The sequence below is a fragment of the Motacilla alba genome, chromosome 1A, assembly GCF_015832195.1.
Source record: "Motacilla alba alba isolate MOTALB_02 chromosome 1A, Motacilla_alba_V1.0_pri, whole genome shotgun sequence".
Classification (NCBI taxonomy): Eukaryota; Metazoa; Chordata; class Aves; order Passeriformes; family Motacillidae; genus Motacilla; species Motacilla alba.
This window is the reverse complement of record NC_052031.1, coordinates 1,135,858-1,146,154: the sequence shown is the minus strand read 5'-3', so window position 1 is coordinate 1,146,154 and position 10,297 is coordinate 1,135,858.

Here is a 10,297-nt window from a genome sequence, read left to right as displayed (position 1 = left end):
TGGTTTTGTGTAATTGGATAAAAAAGTCCACATTGCAGGGCACAGGTAGTTAGTCATTAAGTTAAAAGTAAAAATAATTGAAGTGTCATTTCTTAATTAAACAATTTATCCTTAAAAAATCCTCTAAAGAAAGAGCTCCAACTCCATTTTTAGTTTATTCGAGTGAAATGCTATAAAACTCACAATTTGTGAGACTGTAATAGAAAGAAGAAATAGTAAACATCTACATCCAAACAAGAAATACCATCTCACACATTTAATCCTGATCCAAAAAAAAAAAAAAAAAGGAAAAAAACACCAAGAAAAACCAAAAAAAACCCCCAAAACTTCAACATTAAGATGGTGAAGAAAGAAAAAACAAAGGACCCACATCATTGCGCTCCAGCTGAGGGCTATCCCAGGTCCCCAGGGCTGGCTGGTGACACTTGTGGCTGTACTCTGGACGGGCTGGGATCCCACAGGACGAGAGCTGTGAAAACCAGTCAGCAGGGCAGGGTTCACTGCCCTTTGTGCAAGAGCTGAGCGTGATCATCTCGGGCTGTGGCAAAGAAAATTCAGCCTGGGAAGACTTTGCCTTTCTTCTCAAGAGTCCTCCAAAGGATGTAAACAATCCAATCGTGCCTGAAATTTCCAGGTGAGGGTTTTGCTGCTGCTGGTGCAGCCGAGCTGTCCAGGTGCTGATCTTCCAGAAGACAAGCACAGCTGGGTGAGAGCTCCCACTGGAGGATTGGGATCCCTGGGAAGGGCACGTTTCTGCAATAGCTTTCCATGAAAACCCTCGAGCCTTTCCATGAGAAATCAGAGCTGGGGAATGACTGGCTGCTCAGCAATACACTCGGTGCAAGTGGCTGGACAAGCTCTGCGTTTGGACAAGTGGATGTGAGCTGGGGACAAGAGAGTGTGAGCTGGGGACAAGAGAATGTGAGCTGGGGACAAAAGGACCTGAGCTGGGGATAAGAGGACATGAGCTGGGGACAAGAGGACGTGAGCTGGGTCCAAGAGAACGTGAGCTGGGGATAAGAGAACATGAGCTGGGGACACGAGGACATGAGCTGGGGATAAGAGAATGTGAGCTGGGGACAGCATGAGCTGGTGACAAGCGGACGTGAGCTGGGGACAAGAGGATGTGAGCTAGGGACAAGAGGACATGAGCTGGGGACAAGAGAGTGTGAGCTGGGGATAAGAGAATGTGAGCTGGGGACAAGAGGACATGAGCTGGGGACTGCATGAGCTGGGGACAAGAGGACGTGAGCTGGGGACAAGAGGACGTGAGCTGGGGATAAGAGAATGTGAGCTGGGGACAGCATGAGCTGGGGACAAGAGAACGTGAGCTGGGGACACAAGGACATGAGCTGGGGACATGAGGACATGAGCTGGAAACAAGAGGATGTGAGCTGGGGACAAGAGGACATGAGCTGGGGACAAGAGGACACGAGCTGGCACTGACCAGCAAAGGGACAGGGACCTGTGGTCCAGCCAAGTGACCGGACACTCAGAGCCACGGCAGGAGCTGAGGAATCCAGAATTTTCCCTGCTTGGACTGTGAGGGTGTGCAAGCCCAGGGTGTCCTTTGCCTCCTGAGAGGCACCAGCTGGAGCTGTTGTTTTATTATTTAATTCTTGCACTGAGATGAAATCATTTTAAGGATTGAGACACCTGAGCCTCTGCCATGGCAAACGTGGAGTGAGGATAACTGGTGTGACCCTGTGGGTGTGGGGTGGAGCTGGGAAGGAATTCCCAGCCCAGGAATTGTGAGTTCCAGAGCAGCTCTGAGGTGGCTGGACAGGGAATTTTCCCTGACAAGCTGGTTTGTAGGATCATCCCACCAAGCCTTGCCAGGTCCCTGTCTCAGGGAGCCCTTTGTGCACTCCTCAATGTGCAGCAGCAAAGGATCAGGATCCTGCCCATCCGGCACCAGGACACGGATGTGATCCTAAAGCATCCCTCCCTTGGGACAGGGACAGCACCAAGGGCTGGACACAGCATCTGGATCTCCAGAGGAATTCACCACCCCGCATCCAAGCTCATGCTTCAGGGGTTGTCTGTTTTCAAGTGCTTTGAACATCTGAGGAGCAATTTTTGGGCTGGGTTATCACCAGTGTCTCGTCAGCGCCACCATCAGTGCTATTGGCAAAACCAGGTTTTAATATAAATTTCATAGAATTATGGAAAGGTTTGGGTGGGAAGGGATCTTAAAATCATCTTTTTCCACCCTCTGCCATGGCAGGGCCACCTGCCAGTGTCCCAGGCTGCTCCAGCCCCAGGGTCCAGCCTGGCCTGGGGCACTGCAGGGATGCAGGGGCAGCCCCAGCTGCTCTGGCAATTCCAGCCCAGGCAGGAATTCCTCATGGCCAAGATCCCATCCATGGCTGCCCTCTGGCACTGGCAGCCATTCCCTGTGTGCTGTCCCTGCAGGCCTTGTCCCCAGTCCCTCTGCAGCGACCCTGGAGCCCCTGCAGGCCCTGGAAGTGGCTCTGAGCTCTCCCTGGATCCTTCTCCTCTCCAGGTCAGCGCCCCCAGGTCTCTCAGCCTTTCCTCCCAGCTGCTCCATCCCTCTGATCATCCTGGTGGCCTCCTCTGGATTCTCTCCAACATTCCATGTCCCTGGCTAGCTCCATTCTATTATTTGTCACTTGGATGAAATGAGCACCGGGTCAGAATCAATTCAGAATTATTAATATGGAGACTGGTGGTGGAGAGGGTGCAAAAGGACGAGGGCACAAAAGGTTTTAGCAGCACTTAATCATTTCTGATTGAACATTTACATGGATTGGGTTTGCTCCAATTACAACATCCATTTAATTACAGATCCCAGAGCCCTGGTAAACACCAAGCCCTCTGCACCTGCCCCTTCAGCCTGGAGAAGGGAAGGCTCCAGGGAGAGCTTCCAGCACATTGCAGGGCCTGCAGGGGCTCCAGGGTCGCTGCAGAGGGACTGGGGACAAGGCCTGCAGGGACAGCACACAGGGAATGGCTGCCAGTGCCAGAGGGCAGCCATGGATGGGATCTTGGCCATGAGGAATTCCTGCCTGGGCTGGAATTGCCAGAGCAGCTGGGGCTGCCCCTGCATCCCTGCAGTGCCCCAGGCCAGGCTGGACACTGGGGCTGGAGCAGCCTGGGACACTGGCAGGTGGCCCTGCCATGGCAGGGGTGGCACTGGATGATCCTTAGGATCCTTTCCAAGTCATTCTCAGGTCCCATGATTTCCCATAAGCCATCAGGAAGTTTCCACCCTCGGCACAACCCAAGCTGGGAATTACTGGAGGATTTTTTTTTTCAAAGCCCTGCTGACAATGGTGCTTTCCCACTTGGGATGATTCCGGGCTGTGGTATTCCAAGGCCTTCAGGGAATAAGGGATTATCCCTTGTTCCTCACCTTGCTCAGGCAGCTGGGGCTCTTGATATGGACAATTCTCCCACCTTTTCCATGCACAAGGTCCTGGTGTGGTCAAGGGATGCTTCCCTGTCCAGCTGGTTTGGTCAAGAGACACTTCACCATCCAGGTGGGAATTCCTGAGGCCCCCCAGCAGCTCCAAGGAAGGGGAAGCTGGGGGGATGCAGCAGCACAGGTGGAAGTGGTTGAGGAGTACCAGGTTTCTCCTTGGATGGATGCAGCTCATGGAAGGGTTGTGCTCTTGGTGTGACTTTTGAACTGGAGATTTCAAACTCCTTGTTTGAAAGCACCAGGGATGAGACTCCATCTCCTTCCAGGACAGAAACATTCCTTTGCTTTCTTATTCCAGAAATGGAAACCAAAACTCTGCCTCAAGGAGCAGAGTGGTCCAGCCTCCGCTGAGTAATCAGCTTCTGTTTTCCTGTGAGGATTTGAGCAGGATTTACTTAATTTCTTATCAGCTCTCACAGGTTCCTGCACTAAGTACATAAAACACGCTCAGGATGTGAGTTCACCCTCCCAGGAATACTTGGGACTGTGATTCATCCCTGATAATTCCATGTGCTCCTGGAAAATGGCCCCAAGAAATGGTCTGCATCTGGCAGCCTGGGGTGGTTTCCCATCAGGTTAATTACTTTCGTTTTAATCACCTACCATTAATCCAGCAAGAAGCAGTTGCTGAGCCCAGATCCTGTCCCAAGGCAGCGCCGCCCATTGCGCTTGGAGATATCTGGAAAAGTCAAACTACTGCCCTGGGAATGAAGAGGATGGAGAAAGGAAAAAATTCCAGTGGTAACATTTTGTGTTATGGGAGTTATGTATGTATTTTTAATGAGAGAAGGAGAAGGAAAAGGAGAAAGAGAAGGAGAAAAGGAAGAACGATGAGGAGAAGGAAAAGGAGAAAGAGAAGGAGAAAAGGAAGGAGGATGAGGAGGAGAAGGTGAAAAGGAAGACGGAGAAGGAGAGGAAAAGGAGAAAGAGAAGGAGGAAGGAGGATGAGGAGGAGAAGGTGAAAAGGAAGAAGGAGAAGGAGAGGAAAAGGAGAAAGAGAAGGAGAAAAGGAAGGAGGATGAGGAGGAGAAGGAGAAAAGGGAGAAGGAGCAGGAGAGGAAAAGGAGAAAGAGAAGGAGAAAAGGAAGGAGGATGAGGAGGAGAAGGAGAAAAAGGAGAAGGAGAGGAAAAGGAGAAAGAGAAGGAGAAAAGGAAGGAGGATGAGGAGGAGAAGGAGAAAAAGGAGAAGGAGAGGAAAAGGAGAAAGAGAAGGAGAAAAGGAAGGAGGATGAGGAGGAGAAGGAGAAAAAGAAGAAGAAGAAGGAGGAGGAGGAGAGGAGAAAAGGAAGGAGAAGGAAAAAGAGAAGGAGAAAAGGAAGGAGAATGAGGAAGAGAAGGTGAAAAGGAAGAAGGAGGAGGAGGAGAAGGAGAAAGAGAAGGAGGAGATGCAGTGCTCAGCATTGCAAGGTCACCCTTTCATAAAAGCTAAAATACACCACATGTAACGCTTGCTACAGTTTTACAAATGAACGTTTCCTGTTTTGGCTGGAATTTGGCAGAATTGGTAAAAACGAGGCGTCTTTGCTGCCCAAGAGAACACCCCGGCTGCGGGAAGGAGCCACTGCTGCGTTTGTGACCTCAGGCTAGAGAGGTCGCAGCCTTTCCAGAGCTTTCCAAGGGAAATCTCTCCCTGCTGGGCGTCAGAAGCGTGACCTTACAGCCGAGGAATGCGGCAGGAGCAGCAGGCTGGGCTGTGCTCGGCTCTGGGGATCTCCGGTGGGATTTTTTTGGATCTTCAGCTCCTTCTCCGTGTGAGGAGAAAGCACCCGTGAAACCCCCCGGGGGATTTTGGCCGCGGGGTTGCTTTAGGTCTCCACTTCTGATCTGGGGACTTTCAGTTCTCAGATGTGAGGCTGTTGGTGGGAACCAGCCTTTTCCCAAAGAGAATGAGCGGATTTTGGTCCCAAGTTTTATTTAATCCAATTCAATTATTTGGTGCTGCTCTAGGAGGGAGGAGCACTGACAAAACATGAGGTTGTGAAAATTCCAGCTGGAGGCTTGGCCACATCCCCTTTCCCCTGCAAATAACATTCCTGAATGAAACCTTTGTTTCAGGTTTTTCCTGAAACAAAGTGAATTCACACTTTTGTTCTCGGAGGGTGGGAAGGAAGAGGGAAGATTTGTATGGACCTTTCCCCCCTCACTTTCTAAGAATAAATTGATGTCCATCACGTGAGGTTTGTTTCCTTTTTCCCTTCTAGAATTAATTCCAGTCAAGTGGGGAAAGCCTTTCCTTTTTGAAGTTTATCTTTAAAGTCAATAATTTTCAAATTCCACTTGGCTCTGCCATGAACAGCTGTGAATTATGATAGGTTGGAAATCTTGAATATGAGCCTGTGCTAAATCACTGGAAAAACTTGCAAAAAAACCCCAAGTATTCCCCTTGGAATTAAAGCTGGGATGTTCTCCTTGACCTCTACAAGCACTTGAAGGAAACAACGTGTTCAAGAGCAAGAAAAACTGCAGGAAAAACTTGTTTGTGACATTTGTCTAAGGATTTGCTTTGGAACAATTCCTCTTCCTGCAGGTGGCTGAGTTACAAAACCTCGAGTTTGGGTGGAAAGCGCAGAGTTGGGAGCGTGGCAGCGACAGCTTTTGGCTTCTGGAAGCGGGAGGAGGGCTGGGACGTGCACAGGCTGTCCCTGTGGGGTGGCTGCCCTTCCCTCTCCACCCTGCGATGACAAATCCTGCGGATAAATGGCCAGGTCGTGCTGCCCGCCCACGGCCAAGCCCTTCCTGAAGGCTCCTGGGGGTGGAGGAGGTGCTCAAAAGAGCCCAGGGCTCCAAAATTGGGGGTTTAGGTGGTTCCAAAATTGGGGGTTTTAGGTGGTTCCAAAATTGGGTTTTTAGGTGGTTCCAAAATTGGGTTTTTAGGTGGTTCCAAAATTGGCGGTTCTAGGTGACTCCACAATTTGGGGTTTTTAGGTGGTTCCAAAATTGGGGTTTTTAGGTGGCTCCACAATTTGGGGGATTTAGGTGGCTCCAAAATTGGGGTTTTTAGGTGGCTCCAAAATTGGGGTTTTAGGTGGTTCCAAAATTGGGGTTTTAGGTGGTTCCAAAATTGGGGTTTTAGGTGGCTCCAAAATTGGGGGTTTTAGGTGGCTCCAAAGGGGGGGTTTTTAGGTGGTTCTGTCCTCACCCTGGTTTTGGGGGTGTAGTAGAATGTGGGGAGGGACAGAGAAAGCTCAGTGGGGGGAGTAATTAAATAATACAATAATAGCTCTTTATTAAAAGTTCTTCAGCACAGGACTAAGGGGATGCTGCTGCTCCTGAAGTCACCGGAGGTGACACCACAGCCTCACCCCGGCCTCGTTCAGGGTGGGACAATATCAACCAGGAGACAAGACGGAAATCAGAATTCCAGGAGAGTCCTGGGCAGACCCAGAGAAGCAAACACAAGATAAAAAGTGGCCCCCAGGGTTTATTACAAGAGTATAATTAATATTATATCATATAATGCAATATATAATATCTATTGCATGTAATATATAACATATTTCATTTGTAACATTAACATAATATATCATTAATATATATACATTAGAATAATCTATAATATACAGTATATTATATTATATTATATTATATTATATTATATTATACTATTATATTATATTATATTACATTATATAATATATTATATTATGTATTGCAACATGTAATATATCTAATGTTATAGAAGATATAACATATTTAATATATAATACCATATAATAAAATATGATTTATAATATATTAAACAATATAATAAACATAACATTTTATTGTATTAAATATATTAAATATATTTAATATATTGATTAAATGTATTTCATATAGAACACGTTTTATATATTATAATAATGCATGCTATAAGTGTTATATGCAATATAACACATAATACATCTAATATGAACAATAATGGATGAGATATAATTTAGCATATTATGTAAAACATATGAATATATATTCAAAAATATATTACATATTTTATTTTATGTCATCTATTCTATAATATATGTAACAGAAAATAAAATGCAGTATATATTTTAAATAATAGATAATATATTACATATAATATATAATACTATATATAAAATATATAGTATATAATATATAATATATAATACAATATGTAATATATGTAATATATAATGCATTATATATATTATATAGTATATAGTATATAGTATATAGTATATAGTATATTATATACTGTATCTTATATTATATATTGTATGTTATATATTATATATTATATATTGTATGTTATATATTATATAGTATATAGTATATAGTATGTTATATTATATATTATATGTTATATTATATATTGTATGTTATATATTGTATGTTATATATAATATATTATATATTATATATATTATATATTATATATTATATAATATATATTATGTTATATTATATATTATATATTGTATGTTATATTATATATTATATATTGTATAGTATATATTGTATGTTATATATTATGTATTGTATATTATATATCATATATCACAGATGTTCAGTTCACTCTGCATTTCCCTGTCCCTGGGGTTTGGAATGCATCAGACAATTCCCATTTGGAAGAACAAGGGAACAGCGGGGCAGATTGAGATGGAAGCTCCTAAATCCCTGGGGTCACTCCTAAAATCAGCTCTGAGATCTGGCAGCACTGCCAATCTTCCTTCCCAGTTTCCCGATGGAAAACCTGTGACATGAAATCTCCCAGAACGTTAACATTTCAAACTCAAAAATCCCTTTAATTGATCACTAAAACTCAAAAATCCCTTTAAATGATCACTAACACTCTTCCAAAAACCAAACACATTGTTATACTCCAAACTCCCTTTTTCCTCGCACAAAACTCCTCACCTTGGCTTCACCATCTCAGCCACCTGCAGGAGAGAATAGTTCCAGACTAAATTTATCAAAATTTGCCCTCTTCTGACCCCAAAAGAAAAAACGAAAGACATTTTAAAAACTTTTATTCCGTGTTCAATCTCATATAAAAAATAAAACAAAGCAGATAATGCACACCATTACAATCAGAAAATAACTATTTCTTAATTACAAAACATTATAAACATTTCTTAACCTTTTAGCACACCACAGTGTGGTAAATATGCATAAATGTAATATAATAATATGTAAATATTATATACAACATTACCATACCATAGTATTGCTGAGGTAAAAGTTGATAGGTGAAGAAATGTTTATAAAGTATTGGTTTAACACCTTAATTAATTCATTTTATTATTGGTTTAATACCTTGAATCCAATCATTTCAAATTACCCCTCATAAATCCTACTACAGTTCATCTCTCATAATTCCATTTCTCCAAAATATCTAATCTTATTTACAAAATCATCCCCGACAACTTATTTCTAATTCTCTTTCTCTCTCAGCAGTATCTGTCCTGTTCCATAACGTTTCTAAATCAACATTTCTTATCTCAAAATTTACATACTAATATATACTATATCAACCTTCTCATAAACTCAAAAAATTCTCTACAGATTCATTCCCCACAGCTGGATGGAGCTAAAGAATAAATTGGGGATTTATTGCAAGGATCTCCTCCACGGATCCACCTTGGGCAGCACAAGAGCCCAGCCAGGGCTGCAGCCAAGAGGAACCCAAATGGTCCCAAAATGAATCCCAGGGGAACCAAAATGAACCAGAATGGTCCCAAAATGAACCCAAGAGGAACCAGAATGGTCCCAAAATGAACCAGAATGGTCCCAAAATGAACCCCAGAGGAACCAGAATGGTCCCAAAATGAACCAGAATGGTCCCAAAATGAACGCAAAATGAACCAAAATGAACCAGAATGGTCCCAAAATGAACCCCAGAGGAACCAGAATGGTCCCAAAATGAACCAGAATGGTCCCAAAATGACCCCAAGATGGACCCAAATGGTCCCAAAATGCACGAGCGCTCCCGGGGTCTCTCCCTTGGCTCAGCTCTGCTCCATTTGCACCTTGCAGTTCATTGTCCCGTTCCAGCTTTGGCCCAGGCACTCCCACCCTGCTTGTTTGTCTCTCTGCAGCACAGAATGTGGAGCACAGAAAAGCCAACCCTGAGGCACGGCAGCCACGTCCCCAAGTGCCACATGCACGGGGCTTGGCAATGCCTCCGGGAATGGGAATGCCAGCCCTGCCTCGGGCAGCCCCTGCCCTGCCTGGAAACCCTTTCCACGAGGGAATTGTCCCCACGGCCACCCTAAAGCTGCCCCGGCCCAGCCCGAGGCTGCTCCCTCGTGTCCTGTCCCTCGTCCTGGCCGTGGAGCTCCCCAGCCTGACCTCGTGCTCCCCACGGAGCTCGGCCTTCCCAGCAGCCTCTGGACCAGGATCCAGGTGGGACCAAAGCCAAACCTGGCCCCAAGAGCTGCATTGTCCCTGGGGCCAGGGGTGCTGGGCCAGTCCCACCTGGACATTCCATGGGCTCCAAGAATCACCCAGGGATGTGACACAACAAAACCCAGACCTGGATCCACCTGAGGCTCAGCCCACGCTGTTTGTGCTCCTGGCTGAGCTTTGGCTCATTTGTCCTTGGTCCCAGCTGGAGCAGGAATTGTTTTGTCTCCCTGCTCTGTGCAGAGAGCTCGCCATCCCATAATATGAACCCAGCCCCACAGAATGTGGAACACAGAAAAGCCAAACCCAGAGGCATCACTTCCCACCCTTATTTATTCTGAACATCCACTAAGAATAGGTATTTAGTGACAGATAAGCATCTGGCAGTAGTGAACAACAATCAATAGAAACAGCAGCTGCTGATAAACACCTGACAACAGACAAATATCCAGCAGGAAACAAACACCTACCACTGGACCAATAGCTCATTACAGTGATTATCCCAAT